The sequence below is a fragment of the Aphelocoma coerulescens genome, chromosome 2, assembly GCF_041296385.1.
Source record: "Aphelocoma coerulescens isolate FSJ_1873_10779 chromosome 2, UR_Acoe_1.0, whole genome shotgun sequence".
In the NCBI taxonomy this organism is placed as follows: Eukaryota; Metazoa; Chordata; class Aves; order Passeriformes; family Corvidae; genus Aphelocoma; species Aphelocoma coerulescens.
In genome coordinates this window covers 133,111,062-133,123,778 of record NC_091015.1, presented here as the reverse complement: position 1 = coordinate 133,123,778, position 12,717 = coordinate 133,111,062, and the positions used below count along the sequence as shown (strand labels likewise).

The window sequence follows — 12,717 nt, the reverse complement described above, 5'->3', positions numbered from 1 at the left end:
TTTTGTGTCATTCCATAGGAATAGGAAGCTAAAGTCACAGAATCATGCAATAGAATCACAGAATTGTTTGGGTTTGAAAAGACCTTAAAGATCATCAAGTCCAGCAGTTAACCTAACACTGCCAAGTCCACCACTGAGTTATCACCCCAAGTACCACATCTACACATCTTTTAAATACCTCCAGGGATGGTGACAAGCATTTAACTGGGCAGCCTGTTCCAATGTTTGACAACCCTGTCAGTGAAGAAATTTTTCCCAGTATCCAATCTAAGCCTCCCCTGACTCAACTTGAGGCCATTTCCTCTTGTCATATCACTTGTTACTTGAGAGAAGAGTCTGACTCCCACCTAGCTACAACCTCCTCTCAGGTAGTTGTAGAGAGCAGTAAGGGTCCTCCTGAGCCTCCTTTTCTCTAAAGACCCTCAGATCCCTCAGCTGCTCCTCATCACATTTATGCTCCAGACCTTCACCAGCTTCATTGCCCTTCTCTAGATTCCCTCCAGCACCTCAATGTCATTCTTGCAGTGAGGGCCCAAAACTGAACACAGGATTCAAGGTTTGGCCTCACCAGTGCTGAGCACAGGGGGGCAATCACTGCCCTGGTCCTGCTGGCCACACTATTGCTGATACAGGCCAGGATGTCATTGGCCTTCTTGGTCACTGGGGCACACACGAGCTCATGTTCAACCAGCTGTTGACCAGCACCCCCAGGTCCTTTTCCAACGGGCTTCTTTCCAACCACTCTTCCCTCAGCCTGTAGCACTGCCTGGGGTCTCTGTGACTCAAGTGCAGGATCTGGCACTTGGCCTTTCTGAACAGTTGGTCTAAATCTGTCAAGAATTCATCTGCCATGTTCCCATGATGGCAATTATCATAGTTTTTCTGCTGTGCAATGGCTTCCAGCTCCTGTTGGTTGGCCATCCTGTGTGTATTGGTGTAGATGTACTTCATCTGGGCTATTGATCCTGCTGCCTTCTACAGGGAAGAAGCCCTAATTCCTACATGACTGTTCTTTGGCACTTCTGTGGTTTCTGACACATCAATAACCCTTCTGTCTTTGCTGCCTCCTGGATCTTCATCCCCAGCCTCCGCTGGGATGGCAGACTGAAGGACCTATCTAGAACAACATCCCTCAAACATCGGTGTGGTGCCCCCAAGCTCATCTCTATCGAGCCTGGTTTTATCCTCTTCTGCCTTCAAATCCAGTTTAAAGCTCTTCCAATGAGACCTCTTAACTTGTGATCAAAGATCCTTTTCCCCCTTTGAGACATGTATAGGCTATCTCACTGGGAAGCCTGCTGTTGTGTAACCCAACCCATAATCAAAACCCCCAAAATTCTGCCGGTGACACTAGTCTCAAAGCCAGTGATTGATCTGCTGGCTGTTCTTCTTCATGCATGGATTTCACCTGAAATGACAGATTTCATACTATCTGAAGAACAAGTGAATCCTATGTTTCTTTGATTCTATCTTATTTGGTTTATTCTCCCTTTATTTTTGAGGTCTAGTATTTAGTCTTCATATTTATCCATTTGCAGTTTTCAAATGAGAGGTGAAATCAAATGGAATTGGAATTTTGCTTCCAAATTGTCTGGTTCTAATTTGGTTTTGGGTTTTTTTAAGTATCAGCACTTAAACTCTTCTAATTTGGGATACATTACAGATGCATGATATGTTTACAGGATTTTGCCATCTCCCCTTAGCCAACAAACTTTTGTTCAAGATGAGACATTAGCTGCACAATGCAGACTACCCTGCAACGTAACTGGCAGAAGTCAAAAGTGGCTTTAAAATACCCCCACAGAGGTGCTTCGAGTATTTTGCATACTGTTTTTTGCACAAAAATAAGGGTTGCAATATGCTTTTACAAGCTTCTTGCTATAAACACACAATTTTCTCACCTGTCTTCCCACCCATCACTGTGTAATTCTACAATGTATTAATACCTCTTCTGATTTTGTGAGAGTAAACTTCTGCATCACCAACACCCTAATGCTGAGATGATCAGGTAATCATGTGTGTCCTTCCCTCGAGCAGCACAACAGTAAAGTTGAACAGGGGAAATATAGAAATAATGAGGCCACAACAGTTTGGATGAGCCCGTGACCATGGATAGGCTAAATGAGATCCAGGAGCCAATCTCCAAAGTTCAGCATGCAATGATGGTGTGTCTTCTCATTAAGACTCCTGTTAATGTAAGGATGAAATAACTTGCAATTTCTGAGTAGCTTTCCTACAGGAGAACATGTGCAGTAAGGAAAGAAGTTGGGACAGGAAGGCGCTGGTGGGAAGCCTGTTGCTTAAGTACCTCTTCCTTACCAAGGTTTTCCCATAAAGCAATAGAATGTGGCAGTAGGGTAAAAATCACAAGGTTTCTCTGTAGACCTCATAGCAGAATATAGGCTGTGGGTGTGTATACAAAAACCTCCTGGTTGTTATATGAGATTTTCAGAGAGTAGCTTGTAAGGCTGCTTCTCTAATTATTTAAAAAAGTTTTCCTAGATTAAAAGTAGTCTCCACAGAGTTCCTTCATACTACAAGAATGTACCACCCTTGTCTGCCCATCCCTTCTTAGAGCAGTACTTCAATCCAGCATTAAAGCAAAAACCATCAGGAAGAGAATACATTATGCTCATAGTCTCCATCATCATATTAAAAATGACTGGCAAAGGAGGAGAGACAAGATGATTAGACTGCTTGGTTTAGGGTATTACTTTTCTCATTGTATGAATTAGAAAATTTTAGTAAGAACTCTAGGAAAACTGAAGGTCTTTCTGTGCTTCAAACTCTGCAATTCTCTTTTGCTGGCAAACTCTTCCCTTAAGCACCTCTGCAGCCTGGCAGCCCAGTTTTCCATCCTCCCTGGCACTTACGGGCAGTTCTGAGAAAGGGCTGTCATCTTGGAAACAGATTTTTCCTGGCATGTTTGCTGACTCTAAGGAATAGCACCACAAGTCCATCGATTTAAGGCAAGCAAAAAGAAATGCTGGATTTACATGGTGTTGGCTTCTTTTCTACCAGGAACAGCATACATGCATTCCTTTACCATGCAGGCAGCCTGAAATGTTTTACCAAGCTTTCACTTCACCCTGTGATTTCTGACACTTATTTTTATTGAAGTAGATCCATGTTCCTGTGTACAAGAAGGCTTTTCAAGCAATTTAGCTTAGGAAGAAAACCCAGTATGCATGAATGTCACTTAACATTCAAGCTCAAGACTGGGTGCTGCAAACTTTACCGGATACTCCTATCCAGTTTGGGAACTCTCAGTATCTTGCTTGCACCTCTGGAAGTGGCAGCTTCTGAGTGACAGTGGATTTGCTGCAAGCAATGGGAGACCACCTCCGAAGGGTGGAGGTGCCTCCGAGCAGCTGCTCATGTGGTTTGCCAGGGTATGGCAGCAGCTCCCCACTCTCTACAGAGTCTGGAATTGTTCAGCTAAACTGGACCTGGCTCCCACCTATTTAGAAATGCAAAACAGACTAAAGCAGATCAGACTTGGGAAGTAAGGATGTAAGGCTGGAGCATGGGAAGGCAAGAGGCTGCCTGCTGTGCAGGCTTGTTCTATATTTGGGCAATTATAACAATTAGAGGAAAGGAAAATAATAACTAAAGAAAAAAAAGATACAGAAGTTAAAGATTTAAAAGCAAAAAGAAAATGCACAGGATATTATGTGATAATATAACTCAAAGTACAAAAGCAGCCTACTCTCATTTTGAAACAAATAAAAGGAGAGCAAAGACTATGGTTTGGGGAATTGTGGGGGTTTTTTTTGTTTTCTGTGTGTTGGTTTGTTTTTTATTTCCTTATAATCTACTCCAGAATGAGCTCTAGCCTTGGCTCTGTGTTCTATAGAGCTGATGTTAATTACAACGTCACTGTTTCTGTGGAAGGCACCCCCGAATGTCTGTAGTCTCTCGCCTAAAGATAATCAGATGTTCTGTCAGGATTAGCTGTACTGGTGGCCTCTGACAGTCCCCACCTCATGGTCACTGAATTTCAAGTCAAGAAAGGGGTCACCTTGCATACAGAGCACCAGAGCTTTAGGTACCAGCTAATGAGCCACAGAGAAGTGTCTGCCCCTGTAGTGTAGTGAAATAGCAGTCAGGTTACAGTGCAGTCCCACCCAATTCCAGCCTTACTCAGCTGGAAAGGGATGGAAAAAGGACCTTGATAGTGGAAATATTATGAGACCTGTGGTGGAGCAGGGAAGCAAGACAAGCTGTAAAAGGAAACAGAACTGATTACATGTGGGCTTATTTGAAGGCAACCTGCAAAGATAAATGAACCCAGAACTTGTGTCCACAGCAAGAGATTTAGAAAGAAAAAATGAAAAAGAAAAAGGTTTGTTAGCCTAGAAATTTAAAGAGGCTACATGGGATCTAATACATTAATATGTGTTAGTAAATATTACAAACTGAAAGATACTCTATTATGTGTAATTACTTTGTAGGAAGCAGTAGACCTTAGAAACAAAATTCAGATATATCATGTATTTATCCAAAATTAAACAGTTCTTACAGACACAGAGATGCAATACCTATAGCCATTTTGCCAAAATACAATTATATATGTACATATGGTAAGTAAGAACATTTAAGTCCTATTCATTGAGAGAGGAGAAGCAGAATTCAGGTATCAAATTATCCAGATCTCAAATTTAGGATTTTACCATTTCTTAAAAAATCTGAAATATGGTTCACAGGCTGCTATTCAAATTAACATCAAAACTAGATTCTGTTTCAGTTTTAGTGAAAGCAGATGAGGATTCCCATTACATCTGGTTTGACTTTCTTCCCTCTAATAAATGCTGCCATTTGATCCATTTCAGTGATGTATAACCTTGAGATGTCTTTCACGCAATATTTTCAGAAAACAGCATAGTTGAGATGTGACTTTGATATGTGTTATTCTCTATTTCTGGTGCAGGAATTTGTATTTCAAGATAAGAAATTCAAGAAATGTAATTTAAAATCCTCAAGAAGCATGTACTGATTGTTCTTCTTGACAAAATATCCTAAGAGTCCAATGTCAACTGTAAGGGAAATGTCCATTGAGATCAAATGCATCTCCCTAAAGGAGTGACCTCATCAGGGCCTCAAATTAAGGTGAAAATAGCCTCACACTTTGGAAATGAAGTAACCTCCACCACCTTCTTCTCCCATCCTCAACAGTGATCTCAATTATTTGAGTTCCCAAATTATTCAAGACTATGTGTTTGGACTTCATCATGCTCCCAGGGAGCAAACATATAGCCCCAGAAAAAAGAAATTACAGGCTGAGGGCAGTTCTCAGAGGTATTTTGTTGTTTGTTGGGGGTTTTTTTTCATGCTGACATTGGTATTGATTTATTCCAAAACCAGGCTAGAATCCTGTCTTTTCACTCCATAATAATGAGCCAAGAGAGACAGACAGACTGTCCAAGAAGCAAAGTGGCAACATCTGCCCCCACTATTCTCAGCTTGAGACTGATTTATGAGTCACCTCGTGGGATGCATATGGGATGCATACTGCCAATTAGCCAGCCATTAGGCTTGTGGACCAGGCCCCAGAGAGCAGTCTTTACCAGGAATTTTGCAGCATTCAAGACCTCAGATTTTTCCTTAAGAATGTTTATGAAGTGCTTGAGTGCAGCCAGCTAAAGGAACAGTATATACACAGAGCTCAGTCAGGACAACAGTGCGCTCAGATGCAGGGCCAAGCAGGAGACCCAGACAGTGTTAAAAAGGGTTGGCTCTTTTCTGCTCTGTTCAGGCCATGTGGGCAGAGAGCAGTGAAGCTGTAAGTATTCTTACTTTAAGATCTGCTGAAAGCCAGTGTAGCACTTATACTCATTGTACGAAATTCACAGTCCGTGTCCTGATGGACAAACCATCTGCAAAATCCTGCATCGATAGTCAGAGCAGCACTCAGGCATTCATTGCAGTGCTGAAGCCCACACTGCCAGGAAAACAGCTTCACGTTCTGTATCATTGCTGGGTCTTACTGAGCTCCATCAAAACCAGTAATCCTTTAGGATTTAGAAAATTTCTTTCCCTGTGTTATCCATAACTACCAGAGTCTTGAAATACTGGCTAATTTTCAAATTCAGATACCAGTTTTTTCACCCACTTCAGAAATAGTCTGATCTTGGGGGTGTGTAAGATAGTTATGTGAAGCAACACAATAATGTTTCTTAAAGATTATACATTTGATCTATCACTTGTCAACCCACTAAAGTCTTTTGAACAGGTACAGCTGAAATGCTGTGTTCCCACAGCCCAGGGTTTCAGACAAAGATTAACTCAAAAGATATTCGTTACACCTATATTTAGTTATTCTTTGAGACAATGTGTTCCACCCGCTGTGATAGGCTTTCCATCTCTATTTTTTGGAGTTCTCCAAGTGGAAGTTTTGGACCATAGAGGAAAGAAAGCAAGAACCTGACTGCCTTTCCATATAAATCAGACATTTATGCCAGTCCTTTCCTAGGTACAAGTATGCCACAGTTCCTAAAGTATCTTTGATGGTCCTCAAAAATCTGAAGAGCTTTTGAAATGACTTGAAATATTCCAAAGTGAATGAGAGGTATGCAAGGCCAAAACAAATATTGTAGCTGTAGGTTTTTCCTTTCACCCTTTTAGCTGAATGTTCTTTCTTGACAAAGTTTGTTCCCTTTCAGCTAAAGCTCTTTAGCTGATGTTGGCTTGATGTGAAATTTTTGTTGCTCTTTAAATCATTGCATCTTCTTACCCTATGAAATCTTCCTATCTGGGTTTTCCTGCAGTTGATCCATTTTTAGTTTACCCTTGGTTTAGGAGAGTCAGATGCCTCCCAGGGCTGTGTCTTACCCCCCTGCAGCCTCCTTCACAGCTGTCAGTGGTGATGTCACCACAAAAACTGGGCTTTTTTCACCTTGAAGAACCAGTCATCTGGCTACAATCTCTCCACGAATGTCTGCAGCTCTTTCAGCAAACACAGTACAATCCTTGGAGCTTAATTTTTATTGTTTACCAGAATGTAGTCTCCCCAGCTGTCTTTTTAGCTGCCTAACTTCAGAAAAAAAAAAAAATGGACATCTCTGAGTGCTCCCTGTATATTCATTATCTGGAGGAAAAAATCCATCTGTTTCATCCTGCAGTATCTATATTTGAAACACTCAGCCTTACTTGTCTTTAGCTAATTCATTCTTCTCTGTCAGAAGCTTCTGCCTGAAACATTATTTGTTTTTTCTCCATCAGAGACATCACCTCTTCCAGCCTCTTCACTTAGCACTTCATTTATCAGCCTTTCAGCAGCAAGAGGCACTGGTACCAATGCAGAATTTGTTTTATCCTCATGATTTTTTTTCCATCCTGCAAATGCCGTTCCTGCCGTTTGAAGTTCATGTGCAGTATTCACACCTCTGTGTAGTAGTTTTTGCTTCTACTCAACGTCTCCCTTCCACTCCACAGCTGTTTTAGTTCTGAATGTGTTCCCTTTTTTTGGCAGCCATCCTATATACCACTTCTCTATGAGTATCTGCATTTCTCTAGCACATGCTTGCTACTGAAAATGTGCACCACTTCTGAGGGGAAGGAAAATAAAGTAGCAGTGAACACTATCAACAAGAGTTTCCTGATCTAGGGCCCCAGTTGTGATGCTTTTTTTTTTTTAAAAATGGATAAAATCTAAGCCAATGCCAGAAAGATAGAGTGCAATACCACGGTATCACCACAACGAGGCATGTACTGCATTGCTCTAAAGGCAGCTGTGGCAAACCATTTTTATACGGTGAGGTATCTCCCTCTCTTTTAATCCGCGGTGGAATTTCACAGGTTTTATTCAACAATAAGGCAGTTTGGGGAAGGTTCTTTCCTTTGCTGTTACACCTTCACAATAGTAAATTTAAAAAAAAAAAAAAAAAAAAAAAACACTAAAAAAAAACCCAGTTAAAATTGCTTTCAGTTTTCCAAAAGGAAGTACTGCACTGATTTTTGTGTGCACTACTCAGCTGCATCTTCCTGCCTACCCATGACCTTAAGAAGGTAAAAAGTGCGTTCATTTTGCTTGCAGCTATTAATTTTTCATAATGTGAGTAGATCTTGATAAAAGAAAAGTAACACTGCAGCTGTGTTGTGCCTGTAATAGGAATTCTTCAATGACACTTGCTCCTGTATATTCCTATTTCGGTATTCATCACTAGGACATTCAGATTCTACCCCCTGAAGGCTTTTAAGCTGTTGGGTATGTTCTTCTTCAAGGCATGAAAAGAATTCACATTGTTGTTCCAACACATTACTTGCCCTAAAGGAGAAAATCTGCTCTGTATTTTAGCAGTCCACTCCAGTATGATGGCACAGAGTAATTAGGGCCACAGTAAAACTGCTGCTATACAAAAACACTACTGAGCATGAGACAGAAAGAAAGAAAATTCCATATGTTGGACAATTTAGTTGTTCCAGAACTGGAATGACAAGCAATTATTTGTATCTTAAGTATTTAAATGTGTCTCGAAAATTTAATTAAGCCTTGTATTCAAGTGAGTTCTATTGAGTTTCCCTCAATATGTACTACCATGGACCAACACAATTAGGATATAAAATTCAATAATTACATTTTTCAGAGGCCTATACCTTGGTGGGTCTCCACCAAGTTGGCGGGCACTAATTTCATACAATTACTAGTAAACAAATCTGTGTTACTCCTTTCAAAGCATTCACAGTGCTTCAGAATAAATCAGGCCTTTCTTTTCCTGGATAGGCAGTCCCTGACTTGTTTGGCATCTAAGAGGTTTTTCTTTTTTCTTTTTGTACTACTCTCTGAGTGGAACCAAGAAGCTGTGTCTCCAATTTCTACTAAGATCTGTGATCTTCTTTCCCACAAGATCCTGCCTTTGCTTGAGTGGTCCCAGCCTTACCCAAGATTCCTGGAATGGCTGTTTGCTTCCCTAACATGTCCATCACACCATCGTCCCTCTGCCTCTACTGTGCTTCAGCATCTTCTCCACTTGCATCCTTCAGGAGCTACATAATCAAGTCTTTGGGATTCTGCAGATTCTTCTTGTCAGACTCTTTTTATGGGTGTTGAAGAATAGTTGCAGCACAGTCCTCTTTCTCAGTTGTTTCTGGGTTTCTCCTGCAGTAAATGCCTTCAAAGAGGAAGGAAGGTTTTGCTTAGAATTAAACAAAAAAGATAAATCAGATACAGTTCAAGCTTCAGCCTTGAAAATTTGACCCTTTGTTTTAAGCCATTTGTTTTTAAACACTCAGTTGTATCTTAGCCTTAATAATGGGTTTACCACTCTGCTTGTGATTTGAATGCCAAAGCAGGACACTAGCAGTAAAAGGGAAAACAGAGATAAAAAGCTGTACTGCTTCCAAGAGTAGAGACAGAGCTAATTACTAGCTTGCCAAACTGATAAAGGGGCAATGAAGGCCTGAATGGCAGATCATAGTGCTAAAGCGTAACATGTACAGATAAAAGTAAAATATTGTGTGTTACTGTCAGAAAGGATGTTTTAACTGATATCTTAATAATGGCACAGAAGAGTTAATCCTGTTTTGCCAGAAGCAGGTTTTTTTGCGATTTCTGGCAGAACAGTAAATGGAGTCTATTCCTTGTGCTAAAATAGTAACTGTTTAATTCAGTATGATTGTTTAATTCAAAATCAGAAACAGCAAAAGCTGATTGTTACCTTAAATTTAATAATAATTAATTGTGAGATAGCAAATCCTTATTAAGCTCAACTGGGATTTCAGAATTTCTCCCAACCCTGTCTCCTTGCTGTGTCCTTCTCAGTCAATCCCCTGATTTTATAAAAAGCCTAACTGCATCCTAAATCCATTTTACACTCTTGCCTTTTATTGCCTTGGCAGTTTACAATATAGCTCTTTTGTTTACTTCGTCCCCTAAATTAAATTTCCTATGGACCAGATCCTCAGCCAGCCTAAGCCAGTATAGCTCTATCAACAGCCATCACTCAACTGATCCAGATGATCAAGCCCCCTCCTATTAATCACTGGTCCTCTCCCCACCCCCCAGGCAGATTGCTTGCACGGTGTTGGCAGTGTTCCTCTATCATCTGTTCACTCACTAATAACACGATTCAGCATTTATTGGGCTGGTCTGGCTCTCTGCACATTCAGCAGCAAAGCTGCTATTGATTGCATGATGGGGAAGCAGAATCAACCCATATTCTGAGAGCTCTCTGCAAACTACAATGCAGTTAATTCACTAATGCTTTATATTTGCCTCGCTCGTGTCACAGCAGAGGGAAAACGTTTCAGCACTGCTGGAGTGGGTGGGGGAGGTGGTTCACACAACCATTGTTGGGAGGACTCGAGAGTCACGTCGCAAAAGGCAAGTTGTGGGCTTTGCTCCAGGAAGAATGTACCTTGGCAACTGTAAGGCTCATTGCCAAAGATTATACAGTCTGCATTGCCTGATTACATACATCAAATAAAATTGCCAGATAAAAGCAGGACAAAAGACAAAGTATTTTCAGCAGAAAGAGTATGATCTTACTTACACTACCTACTTGCTTTCCAAGAAGAAAGCCGCTCTAGATCCACTATGTTTTTAATTAAATACTACTTTAAAAGGGTAACCAAGTTATTTAAAAACCCCATATATTCTTTAAAGAACAGGACTGAATGACATGTTTGGCTCTAAACCAATGTTAAGACTTTCAATTTTGAGGATTATTACTGGGGACTATAATGCTTTCTAAAGTCTCTTCTAGTATTTTGTCAATGATAACAGGCATTAAAATAACTTAAGAGTCACTATAAAACCTCAGCATTTTGCTGCCTATATTTTGTTTAGGTTTTTTAAATGGTGGTCCTTTTACCTAGCAAGGAAAATATATTTTTCACAGGATTTAAAACATATTGTATATTAAACAGTCTTAATTCAAATATTTTCATTATGCCACTTTTTGCAAATTTGGAAAGGTACTGAAAAATATGCAAAGTTCATTCATGCAATTTTAAGCAGTATGTTACCTTAAATTAATTAATTATCTGTAGTTATTTTAAGGAGATGATTTTAAAAGTGTTTTAAAGAGTTTAGTCTTACAGCATTGCAGTTTAAAACATAGTATACAGCCCAGTGTAACAAAATGCATAATCACAGATGTAACTGACAGCAAAAGGATGGCATACAAAATACAGATACAAGCACATATGCCAATCTCATCATCAGTGGTATGTAAATACCCACCATGGGGACACAACCTGAACTTAATTTGCTAATACTGTCTAAAAAGAGAAAAGCAGTAAAAAATCAAGAAAGTGGTGTGTGGTGCCTTATTTCCTCCCCAGCTAAACTACTTCTCCCTGAAATAAGCATGATGAAAATGTTCATTTTCCTTGACTCATATTTTGGAGCATGGGTTGGTTCTGTTTCCAACTGTAAGAATAGTTTTACCAATTTAACGTCCATACTTACCATACAGGCTCTTAATCCTGTGCAGATTTAAGTACAGGGCCAGCCTAATGCACATAGTAGCCCCGTTTACTACAATATGTGTTCTCTGCATGTGAAGCAGCAATGACACAGAGTCCTTATTTTCATGGTCATTGTTTTTGAGTAACCATTGATTTGACAAATCAATGTTTTGACAAAATTTATTTTTTTCAGTTCCCTGAACACCAATATTTTTATTCAAATCTATTTGAAGATATGTTTGTTTAATACAAGTAAATCAAATTTAAATGCAATACCAGCTAAGAATTTTGGGGGATTTTCTGGCACATGGGCCAGGGAACCCATGACCTCCTCACTGGCCAGGGACTTTCTCCAGGGCAGTCCATCAAGCTTCCCCTCAAAAGCACAACTGTCATTTCCTTCTCCCCTCTGAATGCCTCTTTCAGGATCTCATCCCTGCGTGCTGTGCTCCACACCACCCTGTCCCACCTGCTGCCTAAGTCTCATTTCATTCTGTGCTTTGCCCATTTGCCTTCTATTTCTCACTTTCCTCTCCTCTTGTCTGGCTGAAACAGAAGAGCTCGGTGTGGAGTAGCACCAGGTGACTTGGCTTTTCACAGGGATGAAGTGCTGCTTTGGATCTCATAGTGAGGCTGAAGGACTTGCATGTGCACAGCACTTCTGGGTGGGTGAGATGAAGCTGGGTAAGGATAAAGCACTGCACAACAGAGGGACGAATAATGAACCATATAGAAGAAGTATTTAGAAGTCTCACTAATCCCCTCAGTAAAGAAAAAAAAAGTCATAGTCCTCCATGAGTAAATTTCAGCCCCAAACATGTCCAGATGTATGGTTATTTCTTATAGGTATTCCATACAAAGCATCCATCTGCTCCCATAGCAGCTTCAGTAATTCAAACAGCTGCATAGTTAGGAGCCCAGAAGTATTGAATTCCTGTACTTCACACTGCTCCCAAGCATTTGTCAATTGAAAAGCATTTAACTTAGTTTATTTCAGAGTAAATGTTTCCCTTTGCTCCCCAAACACATGCTACTCTTCAGATCTGAAGGGCTAGAAACACTGCAGAGCAGAAGCCTGTAATCACAATAGCAGCAGGAGAGGAGCCAGGCTCAGGCATCCCCCTGAACCCAGCATCAGTGTGATATGCTTTCCACCTGCCACATGAAGCACTGGATTCCTCACCTTACAGAATCAAGATTTACACTTTGAAGGATGCAAAATTGATGCCCAGCTATGACAAGGGACAGTATTTGCAAGAGCATGTGGAGTATAAGCTTCCTGGAGCTGGTAAAGGAGCATCTCTGGCA

At 40.5% G+C, this 12,717-nt stretch overlaps 1 protein-coding gene across 1 annotated transcript in view; it reads left to right on the top strand.

Annotated features, from left to right (window-relative positions):
- The window catches only part of CPA6 (carboxypeptidase A6), a 50,866-nt gene that overhangs the window by 24,291 nt on the left and 13,858 nt on the right, over positions 1–12,717 (top strand). The gene's annotated exons all lie outside the window — the stretch shown is intronic.